The sequence below is a fragment of the Pinus tabuliformis genome, chromosome 1_1 (genome assembly GCF_031772625.1).
Source record: "Pinus tabuliformis cultivar Carrire ecotype Pingquan chromosome 1_1, CPIR1, whole genome shotgun sequence".
NCBI classification, from domain to species: Eukaryota; Viridiplantae; Streptophyta; class Pinopsida; order Pinales; family Pinaceae; genus Pinus; species Pinus tabuliformis.
The window spans coordinates 685625636-685639399 of NC_142297.1; the positions used below are offsets into that span (position 1 = coordinate 685625636).

At 37.6% G+C, this 13764-nt stretch overlaps 1 pseudogene; it reads right to left on the bottom strand.

The window, feature by feature from the left end:
* Positions 1-4972: 4972 nt before the first annotated feature.
* Positions 4973-13764, bottom strand: part of LOC149215269 (sorbitol dehydrogenase-like) — a 38223-nt pseudogene continuing 29431 nt past the window's right edge.

Below are 13764 nucleotides of genomic sequence, written 5' to 3' on the forward strand. Positions count from 1 at the left end.
AACCCAGTAACAAGGAAGGTTGTGTACAACTGAGATGTGGTGTTCAAAGAGGTGAAAGATGTTATTAAACATGAAGTCCAACCAAAGGAACCTAAGAAGATAGAGTTTGAGCTTAAGGGGGAAGAATCATACTCTATAGCAGAGGAGGAATCAGAAGATGAAGAGCCACAAACTCCTGGTGTGAGAAGATCAGTTTGAGAAGGCAGCCAGAAAGGTATAGTCCATATGATTTCTGTTCAAATTTTACTTTATCTATTACTGATGATGATCCCAGAACTTTGAAGGAAGAATTAGATTCAAAGGATGGAAAATGATGGAAAGAGGCCATGGTTGATATTATGGCATCTTTGCACAAAAATGAGGCTTTGGATCTAGTGGAGTTGCTAGCTGGAAGTAAACCCATTGTAAGCAAATCAGTGTTCAAGAAGAAGACAAATGCAAAAGGAAAGGCGGAGTAATACAAAGCTTGGTTGGTAGCAAAAGGTTGTTCCCAGGTGCTGGGAATTGATTTTGGTGATATTCTTTCCCACGTTTCCAAGGTAGCTTCTATTAGATTACTTTTATCTGTTGTTGTTGCTTTTGATTTTGAGATAGAACAGATGGATGTGAAGACAACATTTCTTCATGGGTATCTAGAAGAGGAAATCTACATGAAGCAACCTGAAGGCTTTGTAGTGAAGGGTAAGAGAGAACTTGTATGCAAGTTAAAGAAGTCTTTTTATGGGTTAAAACAATCACCAAGGATGTGGTATCAAAATTTGATACATTTATATGGGGACTTGGTTTCACTAGAAGCAAAGTAGATCACTGTGTGTATTTTAAATGAATTAGTGACCGTGTTATTTATCTAGTCTTGTATGTGAATGATATGTTGCTGGTTGGAAATGACAAAGAAATAATCCAGGATTTGAAGACCCATTTGTCCTCCAAATTCGACATTAAAGATCTTGGTGCTGCAAACTATATTTTGGCATGGAAATTAAAAGAGATCAGACAAAGAGGAAGCTCTCGTTAAACCAAAGGAAGTATGTCGAGATAATATTGCAGAGGTTTAATATGCAGGATAGTAAATCGGTGAAGTTTCCTATTCATGTAGGCGTAAATTTATCTGCTGAACAGTGTCCCAAGACATAAGAAGAGGAAGAGGAGATGTCCAATGTTCCATATGCAAGTGTAGTCAGTAGCCTAATTTATGCGATGGTCTGTACTAGACTAGACATTGCACATGCAGTGGAAGCACTGAGCAGGTTTATGTCAAAACTAGGGAAGGAGCATTGGAAAACAGTGAAGTGGGTTTTTAGATATTTGCGTTGCACTAGTGATTATGGTTTGTGCTACCAAGGAAGACCAGGATTGGACAGAGTGTTGGATATTCGTGGCTTTGTTGATGTAGACTAGGCTGGAGATTTGAATCAGAGAAGATCTACAAGTGGGTATGTGTTTAACCTATTTTGAGGTAGATTTAGTTGGATGAGTAAGAAACAATCTGTAGTGGCACTATCAACTACAGAGGCGGAATACATGGAAACCACTCATGCAAGCAAGGAAGAAGTTTGGTTGTAGACATTGTGTTTAAGTATGGGGTTAGTACAAGGAGCTATAAGGATAGACTGTGACAACCAAAGTGCAACTTTCTTGGCAAAGAACCCTTCATATCATTCAAAGACAAAGCACATCGATGTTCAGTATCACTTTGTCAGGGACATGATAGAAGACAAAAAGGTACCGCTGGTAAAGGTGGACACTTTGAAGAAGACTGTAGATGCATCGACAAAATTTGTGAGCTCTGAGAAGTTCTCTTGGTGTAGGGAAACAATGGGCATTATAGGGCTAGATAAATGACTAAGCTCTCTTGTGGCCCCATGTGGAAACAAAAAAACAAGTGGGAGAATGTTGGGTTGTGTTATATTCTTTCCATGACTAGCCCATGTAGTTAACTGAGGGGTTACAAGGGGGGTAGAGCCCCCCATTAGTTGCGTTGATTATGTAGGGGAGGGGTCATAGGGGGTTTTAGGGGTGTAGGTAACCCCACTCTATGGGGTCTGGGGCAACACCCTAGAAAATTTTGTTTTGGGAACATATATTAGGTTGGGAGGTGCTACCTATGGTTTTGTGCATGATTTTCACACATGGTTTTGGACGCGATGGTTTTTGGTCCTTGATTTTGGATGAAATGGTTTTTGGTCCATGGTATTAGATGCATCAACATGTATAAATATGTATTGTAACATTGAAAGGAACATAATGAAAAATCAAGCGGGTAGTCCTAGTTTTGGGATCCGGAGGAAAATCTCTGTGTATATGGGTTTTATGTCTTATGCTCTCGCATTGTTTGTTTTCTGTGTTTTAGAATTCGTATGCAGGTAATTTCTGTACGGGGTTAAAACCTACATTATCTTCATGAGTTTCATCTAATACCTATTCTGCATTAAAAAGCATTTCTTGTAACAATTTTTTCAAACTTTTCTTCAACCCTTCCATGTCTTCTTTTAAACCGTTCTTCAAATATTCCATGATTCCTTTCATTTTTGCTTCTATTCCATCTATCTTAGCTTCCAAACCTTCCATGTATGATTTTAAACCATTATTCAAACCATCCATCTTAGCTTTTATTTCATTTTGGTTACTCTTTGCGAGAGGAAAATTTGTTGCACTTGGTCTTCTAATTTTGATATATCATGTTGCATTTCTTCCTCTTCTTCATCTGTCATAGTAGAGAGTTCAGGTTTCTTACTAGGTGTTTCCATTTTCTTTCTTCAGGGTAGGAATTAATGATATTTATGCTTCACTATTCCCTCTAAATCACTTCAAACTATTTTTTCAAACAAAACTCATGCAAATTTTAAAAAATACCTGTTGTCTTCTTGATTTGTAGGAGCTCAAAATTGAATCTATTGTATCTCTATAATTTTAGATATCCAAGGTATAAAATTTCATCCCTTGGTAGCCTTCTGAGTCTTATTTACAACCCAACAAGTCTTATCAATATTGGAGTTTTCAACAAATTTTTATGCCAAATCTCCCATGATGACCTGATTATGGATTGGTTATAGAGAGCGAAGTTTTACAGGATGCCACATGCCACTGTTTCAACCTTCGAACCTAAAATTGCTAAAAGAAATATGGTTCGTTCAATTTCAGCCACTATTTATGGAATTCAAATCTGATGCCTGAAACAAAAGTTATGATGATTTTCCCTAGGTCACCTATTTCAGACAAAATTACGGAATCTGCATAAACCCTAACTTCCTCAGAGAATATCTCCAGAAGTATAGTGAACCAAGATCTGAAATTTTTACAAGAAGTTCTTTGTGATTTAGGATCTACGAAGTAAAATTTTCAGCTTCTGAAGCCTTGTAGAAACAAAGTTATGACGTTTTTTCTTAGGTCACCTATTTGAGACAGAATTCTAGAGCTCGCAAAAACCCTAACATCTTCATAGCACATATCAACAAATATAGCGAACCAAGATCTGAGATTTTTACATGAATTTATCTGAGACTTAGGCTCCATGTGGCAAGAATTTTATCATCTTAGCCTCGTACAAAAAATTGTATAGTGAAAATTCCAATAGGGCTTGTTTGAAGAAGAAAAACCCTAGAATCCAAACCTCTAATACCAAATTTATGTAACCAGCTCAAAAAATAGGAGAACAGATAGATCAACGAATTAAAAAATTGCCTCTTTGAGGGGGCAACCTCCTTTACATTAAACAGATGAACAATTCTTGGATGATCCAAATGAAAAAACCTCCTTTCTGTAAAGGAGTCTAAGTGGTCACAATATAATGAGAGCCGAGATAACAATAATAATGTAAGGGCACAAAAATAACAATAGTGGGCTTTTATAGGGCAGCATAATAACAATATGAGTACTACATGGGCTCAACAATAATAATAAGGGGGATATAATGATAATAAAAATGAGGGAAAACAATTTTGTTATAGGGATCTAACAAAGGGTGAGATAGAATTCAACATTAGCATGTCCACTGAAAAATTAGGTAGAAAGGTTGATTATTTCATTGTCAAAAATATTAGTGTTAGGTACTAATACTATATGGTTTTCTTATACCTTTTTTTCATTGTAATTCTTGCTCACAAAATTAAACAGTAATATAAAATAAGCAAGTTTTCAATCAGATTTGACATTCATTTCAAATGAAATTGTTTTGCATAATAAATCTGAGAGAATTAGCCCTGAGAATCCACATCAGTATTCAATTCATGCATGAAGAATTTATTACAAAATTTAGAAACATATGAACATAACCAATGGATAAATCACCGAAATAGGTCATACACTTGCAATGCACCTTCTTTCATTCCACATATTCCTCATATTGTTGAATTATTAAATAGAGGAGTCAATGAAGGCCCTATCATTAAACATGACATGTTTTGTGATTCACATTAACCCTTGTCCATAACATTATTGAACTAGACTGACATAATTATCAACATAAATTGCATATTCCAACTAAAATATCAAATAAAATGATAAATAAAACATGAAAGGTTATCTACTAGACTTTAATTGAGTGTCTGTTGAATGCTACCTAGTTAATAAATGCCAAAATTCATTTCCTTAGAATCACCTTTCATGCAAATGTTTGATCATAAAATCCCAAAAGAGTTTTTCATAAGTAATAATTAGCACCAAGGAAAATGCTTAGTCGGTCACATATAAATATGTCACCATTTCATAGTTGCTTCAGAGAGATCCATAGTGACAAACAATTTCAAAAAATATTTATATTTAGCGATTTCAGAACATACATATACTTATTCATATCATATAGTAATATATAATAAAATGCACAACTCTATATTTGCCTTGGCTACCTCAAAACTTCATTAATATTGTAAAAGGTGAAACTACCACAAAAATAATTATACCATTTATAGACAATACAGATAAAATTACACCATATATAGACATTCCTATCTAGGTTCTCTACACCATCTTGTGCTCAAATATTAAACATGACTTTGACTACATTCCCCCCACTAACACTAGTGTCGAAAGCTTCTTCCACTTTGTTGACACCTAATCCGAAACGGATGGGTGAACTGGACAGTCATCTACAAGATGAACTGATCCATTTTTATTTTTGTATATAAACATGAGTTACCTAATGAATAGATCAATCAGTTTTGTCTCTTGTTCAATGTGGAGTTACCCTGGCCTGACATGGTATCATAGCACAGGTCCCAAAATAGTGTAACTCCTGCTGAGCGCTGCATCATCCTGAGTGATTCCCTGACTGCAATACGTTTCTGATTTTTATTTAATGCCCTGCGCTCTCTGACTGCCAGAGATTGCGCATTTTTTTTTGTATAATTGTTTGCCTGAATTCGCTGCCCCTCTCTGCGCTGCCTCTGACCTGATATATCTGTCCATATTCCAACGCATCTGTCTGAAACGATTTGCCTACTCTGTCTCTGTCGCTGCCCAGAGATGCATGTAACAGTCCAACGCCTCTATCCAGCTGCGTAGATACCATAACATCCGCATGCTCACTCATTTGCCCGTTTGGCTCACTGGTTTCCGTCTGCCATGTGCTTGAGCAGATTTCCTTTGAACGACTGATCATTCCTTCATTCCAGGTCTTCGATACCCATATGCTCAAGCTCTAAACTGCTCTAACGCCTGCGCAAATATCTGCAGCAGTTGCCTCGAAGCTACCAGCGGCACATATGATCTACAATATGGAGCTCGGAAGCGTTGAACCCTGGTAACATGAAATCCAAGATCCGCTTGCTGTCATCTTCAGTCTTCTCTCTTTTGTTTGAACGCTCCGTTCCTTCGCCCTCTCGGTCGCTCAAAACCCTCGACAAGATCATTCAAAACATTTCTTATTAATTTGATCGGATAAGGAGTTGGCAGTGGCTTTCTTTTTCTGCTAAATCCATTCCGACTTTCGACCTATAGCTCCATATCCTTGCCGAAAATAACTGCGATTCTGGACCAAAAGAGAGCCATTCCGGACAAACAGAAAACAAAAAAAGGTCGAAGGGTTTTCAAAGGTTTTTCGAAGGTCGAAGAGAACGTCCCTACACATGCCGGCAGGGGGGCCAATCCGGATCGATTTCGCCGCTGGAGCGGGTGGGGAAACTTGTTTCTGAGAATAAAGTGATGCCTTCATTGTTGGAAATAATACTGAGAGGGGGGGTGAATCAGTATTATCTAGCAATTTAACAAATCTTCCTTATTTGATCTTTTGAATTATTCTTGCATATCAGTACCATAAAATAATGAGCATGAACAAAGAAAATAGACAGTCACACCAAAGAACACAAGATGTAAGGTGGAAACCCAATGTGGGAGAAATCCACCTGCTGCAATATGTCTCTATCTTCTTTCAAGAAATTCTTTTTACAATGATTTTGTACTGGTGCAGTCCTTTACCAGTACGCAGGCTGCAACCTGCAGAGAGCTACAACTCTCTCTCGTTTTCCAGTCTCTCCTGGAAGGGAGCTACAACCCCCTACTTCTTTTCATGAAGAATCAAATGATCAACAAGTATACAACAGATACAGTCCACTACAGATATCAGATCAGTAATCACAGAAACAACCCAGAACACCTTATGAACAGAAATATACAGTCAACAGATCATCTTAAGACAGGGACGCATATTTTCTTTCTGTGGCCTACGACTGGACGCAGTCTACCTTCTGCTGCTCTGCGTGCAGACGCACTGTTCCTTTAAGCTTCACTGCGTACCGGCGCACCCAGCAACACTATCGTGCCACGTCTTTCGCTTCAGAGACGCACCCAATAACACAGTCGCGCCGCGTCCTTTGCCTCAGAGACGCACCTGAGCCCGGTCTTCCCTGCGTCTCGGCGCACTTGCCCTTCACTGAACCTGCGTCCCTTCAGATATAAAAGATATGAGGACTTCTGAATTGACCCAACCACTCAGATCTACAGATCTGATCATGCGCCAAAGAGATCACAGTCCATTAGAAGATTCGCCCTCATAGATCTGGACTAGATCACACCAAAAGATATTCAACCAAGATGATGCTAAATCCAAATGAACTCCTTTGCTTTATATAGGCAACCTCCTCCCCAAAACATGGAACAATACCACGAGCCGACACCATAGAAACACAAAAACCGTCGGCTAGATACCACATGGAAACCCCCACGTGCTTTTCTCTGTCTTGAAATGTGTGCACTGGGTGGACGCACCCCCTGAACGGCTGGCCTGCGTCCCTGGACGCGGGTTCTGCATGGTATACCTGCGGGGACGCACTTGCTGAACAGATTTCCTGCGTCCTTCTTAAAAATAGAGAGCCGATCATCAAGAATAGTGATCTACCACCTGAATGGGTTACCATCAAGGACAACACCAGAATCATAATGCCAACATTCATGTGCAACAAAGATGCGGCCATTGGGAGCGGTAAAGGTTTGACATTAATATATTTTCACTGAGGTAACAAAACCGGCAGCCTAGAGTCGAAAGCCTGAGAGATACTTAACGTTAATCCGTGTTTCTGTTCACAAGTTGTTGACTTTGTGGATTGTTCTGTACAATCGTATTTACAATCTCTGCAGCTCTTGCACGAAGTGATGCATAAGGATTCTTGAGTTTTTTGCATTGATATATATTGTAGCAGTGATATATGTTGAAGAGATATCTTGAGCGCCCTCTTTTTTTCAAAACATAATATTGTAGCAGTGATATATGTTGAAGAGATACCTTGAGCGCCCTCTTTTTTTTCTCAAAACATAATATTGTGGAAGTGATATAAAGAAATGGTGATATAAGAAATGCTGATGATATGCTGATGAAATGTTAGAAGAAAAATAAAATGCATAAGGCTATGATATAAGGATTTTTTTTTCTCAACAGAAGTTTTTTGGCAGAGATGTTTTTTTACAGAATGCATTCAATCATTTCTATGGTAGGAATAGTTCTCACTGGCAAGGAGAACTATTCAGAATGGTCTCGGATGGTAAAACACACCCTCATCTACAATGAGCTGTGGAAAGGAGTGTGTGTCGGAGAAGAAGACAAAGACCCTGTGCAGCCTACATCAGATAAAGAACTTGTTATTTGGGAAAACAAGAACAGCAAAGCCTTTGCATTGATCACAGAATCTGTGAATGAGGAAGTAAGTCGTCATATTTCATCCTATTCCACTGCCTTTGAAGCTTTACAAAAGCTAAAAGAACTCTATGATACACATTCTGCACTTGAAGTTGTTTAGCTCATGATTAAACTCTTCACTCTTGAACTGAAAAATAATGATCCTCTTGCTCTTGCATCTGAAATAAAGTCTATAATGCATGATATTAAATCCACTAAGGTTGAGCTGGATATCTCTCTTATTGCCTTTCTCAAAGCACTCTATCCTACCTACTCTAATTATCTTGAGTCTTTACAAGCAAATGGAAATCTTAAAGATATAACCTTTGACACTCTTGTGAAAAATTTTGCTGAAAGAGAGAAAGACTTTGGAAAGAAAATAGTCCCTGAATCTTCTGAAGAGACTGTTTGCCTTGCTCATAAAGAAAAGCATCCTGCTCAAGATTCTACAAGAGGAAGAGGTGGACGAAGAGGAAGATGAAGATACTTCAGAGGCAGGGGGGCAGACATCCTCAAGCAAAAAAGGCAGATCTGCATTGCATTCGCTGCAAACGAAATGGATCACATGATGCTTCTACATGCAAGCTACCATGGGAAAAAGTTGAGTAGAGAAGAAATCAACAGAAAGGTAAAACTGATGACACAGACAAAGGTAAAGCACCTGAATCCGCTCACTATATTGAGGCACAATGTAACATTGGAGTAAATGAAGATTTGTTTAATGCTTCACTTGCTTCTTCGAAAAATGACTGGTTGCTTGATTCAGGAGCAACCTGTCATATGACTCATAGGAAAGATTTCTTTGAAGATTTCACTGACAATGTTGATGGAGCAGTATACTTTGCAGATCAGTAAAAAATCAAGCCATCAGGGCTTGGCACAATTAGGCTTAAATTGCCTGGTCTTCCAGACTTTCTTCTGGATCATGTTCTATATCTCCCACAGCTCAAGAGAAACTTGTTGTCCCTGGTCCACATCCGCTAGCAAGGTCACTCCATTCACATGTTTGATGGCAAGCTTGAGGTAAGAAAGGCATCTAACCACTCACTTGTCATGAGGGGTATAGAAGAAGAAAGACTTCTTAAACTGCAAGGAACCTCTGCTCATGCACAACATTTCTCATATATTTCTCATCATGAAGAAGATGCACTTCCATCAAGTTTATTATGGCATGCTAGATTTGGACATTTAAACTATGATAGTCTCTGCTTGTTGAAGAAAAATGGTGTTGCTGGTTTGCCTACAATTCCTAGAAAACATAAACAATGTGATGCTTGCATTCTAGGAAAGAATAGCAAATAGTCTTTTCATGATTCACATTCAAGAGCACATAGGAAGCTTGAACTTATTCATTCAGATTTATGTGGTCCAATGCCTGTTCCTTCTGCAAATGGAAATAAGTATATCATGACATTTATTGATGATTACACCAGAATGTGTTGGGTTTACTTATTGAAGAACAAATCAGATGCTTTTCAAACATTCAAGAATTTTCATAAATGGATTGAAAATGATGCACAATCTCATATTGGGTCTATTTTCACTGATAATGGAAAAGAATATACATCAAATGAATTTTAACACTATCTTCACCACCATGGGATTAAACATCAAACAACTGTGCCATATAATCCTCAACAGAATGGTGTAGCTGAAAGAATGAACAGAACAATTTTGAATATGGTACGATCCATGCTTTTCTTCAAAAATGTAAAGACAATGTTTTGGGCTGATGATATTCTATCTGCTACATATATAAATAATAGATGTCCATCTAGTGCTATAAGAAACAAGACTCCTTATGAATTGTGGTATGGACATGTTCCTTCGGTAAAACATCTTAGGATTTTTGGTTCCACCTGTTATGCTTTAATACCAAAGGTACATAGAAACAAACTTGGTGCTAGAAGTCGTAAGTGTATCTTCCTGGGGTATTCAAACACATCTAAAGCATACCGCCTCTATGATGAAGTAAATAAAAAGTTTGTTTTATATAGAGATGTCATTTTTCTTGAATCATCCAAATCTGACAGTGTTGTTGAGCGGCAACTTGATCGCTTGGATAGATTCACAAAAGCGAAATCATTCCAAGAGATTGATAATCAGATTCCACATCTTGAAGGGGGGATTCCTATACTAGATCAACATGTGGAATCTTCTTCTGAAGAACAATCTCCCCTGCATGACACTCCAACAACGGATGATGCTTTAAGTGATGTAATTGATAGAATTTGGAGACTCAATCTTGATTGAGACCCAAATCAATCAATAGAACAGCCTGGACCATCTCAGAAAGGTCCCCCAAAGTGGCTGACAAAGACACTTGAAAGTGTTCATCCTGATGAAATTGGAAAAACAGGAACCAGAAATACAAACCGACAAGATGGAGGTGATGTAGATAACTCTAATTCACCTGTTGATATGGATGTTACTTATGATTGTGAATTGAACTTGTCTACAGATTTTGAACCAACTTCCTTCAAAGAAGATGCTTCTCATGATGAATAGAAAGAAGCGATGCAGAAGGAGTATGATGCCCTCATAAAGAATGGCACTTGGAAGCTGGTTGATCCTCCATTTGGAACCAAACCAATTGGCTGCAAGTGCGTCTACAAGAACAAGTACAAAGCTGATGGCTCACTTGACAAGCACAAAGCTAGGCTTGTGGAAAAAGGTTTTGCACAGAAGGAAGGGGTCGATTATGAGGAAACTTTTTCTCCCACAGCAAAATGGGCCACCATCCGGACACTCTTTGCACTAGCTGCTCAGAACGGTTGGAAATTCCATCAAATGGATGTAAACACTGCATTCTTGAATGGAGATCTAAAAGAGAATGTTTTTATGTCCCAGCCTGAAGGATTTGCTGTGAAAGGACATGAACACAAAGTATGCAAACTTGTGAAGTCCTTTTATGGCCTCAAACAAGCACCACGAGCCTGGTATGAAAAACTAACTGAGCATCTTCTGAAACTCAACTTCAAACATTTTGATCTTGATGATGCAACTTTATTTGTCAAGAAAGTTGGCAAAACAGTTGTATATCTTGTGGTATATGTAGATGATCTTTTAATGACAGGGAACAATGAAAGCTATATTGCATCCATAAAGAAAGAATTAGGAAAAATTTTTGAAATGACTGATTTGGGCTATGTTCATTACTATCTTGGCATTGAAGTAACCCAACATCCAAAGTTCATATTTCTTTGTCAAAAGAAATACATTGGAGATTTGTTAAACAGATTTGGCATGACAGAGTGCAATCCCCTTTCTACTCCAATGGAACAAAACTTGAAGCTCACATCTATTGAAGGAAAGGAATTTGAGGATGCAACAAAGAATAGACAGCTTGTAGGAAGTCTCATCTACCTCACTACTACCAGACCAGACATTTCATTTGCTATTGGAATCCTCTCCAGGTTTATGCAAAAGCCTTGTGAGGGAAATTGGTCTGTTGCAAAAATAGTTCTAAGGTACTTGAAGGGAACTCAAGACCTTGGAATCAAGTATACACAGGTGGACGACTTCAACTTGATTAGATACTCTGATTCAAACTTCGATGGAGACAAAGAAACTGGGGTATCTACTTCAGGATATGCTATGAGTCTTGGATCAGGAGCTCTCTCCTGGAGATCACGCAAACAATCAGTACTAGCAGATTCCACAACAGAAGCAGAATACGTGGCAGCAGCTGAAGCAACGAAAGAAATTGTGTGGCTCAGGAAAATTCTTGAAGATTTGCAAGTAAAACAAATACAATCTACTCCACTCATGATTGATAACACATTTGCAATAAAGTTGGCAAAGAATCCAAAGTTCCATGATCGTACTAAGCACATCAATACTAAATATCATCTGATCCAACATCATGTTGAGGCCAAAACAATCCATCTCCGTCATTGTTCCACAAACGAGCAAATTGCAGACATCTTCACCAAAGCGCTTGGAAGAGAAAGGCTTGAAAGATTCAGAACGATGCCTGGACTCACCAACATCCCTTCAGATTAAGGGGGGGGGAATGTTGACACCTAATCCGAAACGGATGGGTGAACTGGACAGTCATCTAGAAGATGAACTGATCCGTTTTTATTTTTGTATATAAACATGAGTTACCTAATGAATAGATCAATCAGTTTTGTCTCTTGTTCAATGTGGAGTTACCTTGGCCTGACACACTTCCTTCTGAGAGAATCCAAACTAGTAGGTGATAAAGGGTTTGACATCCACTTTTACACTCAAAAATTCCAAGCATAGAGGCGAAGTGTTCCTGCAGCGAGAAACGCTAAAATATCAACCTCCCTACAAGCAAAATCAACATAAGCACAACTATTTCATCATGATATGATTTAGAAAATATAATCATGATATGCTTTAGAAAATAAATATTGAATGTGGAATATTGGATATGAGAAGACCATACTTGGTATCAGCTAGAGTGAGTGGCCCAATCATCTCATTATGGCCCATCCCCACAAGGAATACCTTACTTCCAACATATGTAGCCTTTAGAGACTTTGACATGGTTTTAGCAGAACTAGCACAATCAAAAGTTACATCTATGTTTCCACCCATAACATTTTGTATGTAGGTCACTACTTCATCAATATCCTGAAATATCATCATCCCAATTAGTAACAAAATGAAATTGGTAGGAAATTATCCCATTCATTATACTTCTCACCATTGAAGCAACATATAGATGTGAATATAAGTAAGGACATTATTAATATTATACTTGAGAGTCTATGGAGACTATGATACATTCATTGGAGCCAATGTTTTTATCCATTGATAGACACTCTTCATCTACATCAGCAATAACAATTCATGGAGCTCCGAATGCACATGTAGATAACATAGTGACAAGGCCGATTGGACCTTCCCCCATTACTATGAAATTTGTCTCAAAACTTACATAAGCACAATGACAAGGATGAACCCCAACATTGAGTGGTTCACACATGATGCCTTCCTCTAGACTTACATTATCTAGCAGCTTAAAACATAAATATGTAGATTAATAATCTACAAGTCAAAATCAAACCATTATCAAATTGTCATATGTATGAAATTATGAATAGTATGAACTATCAATATACATGAAGAAGTAGATAGATATCATGTTGGATTGAAATGATACCTTCAAGAAAAGAAGATGAATAGCTATATAAGTTTCCAAACTTACCCAAAGGCCAGGAGTTAATTTTTAACTACAACCTAAGCTATAACAATAATCTTAATCCTAATCCCAAATGGTAAATAAATATATTTTAACTCGTGAGCTATCATATATTTTGTATTGAGATGGATCAAGTTTCTCCAAGTGAAAACTTATTTAGATTAAGAAAAAATTTAGGAAAGGTTTGAAATAGTTAGGGATTTGATCTTTTTAGAGCATGATAGACATAAATATTTTATTGATGGCTCATGTTGAAAAAACAAAAATGTTAATATTTTTTCAAATGTAACATGTAAAGTCCATGTCAAACACAAAAGGAATTAAACATATCCTTCATATTATTGAGCATTGAAGAAATTAAACATCCTCTCCTCATAATGGACTATAGAAGGCATCTTTCTAAGAAATAATATAATCTCATATTGAAATTAATATGTGAAGAAAAATATATTTTTAACACAAATAATGGCTTCTGGATTTAGAA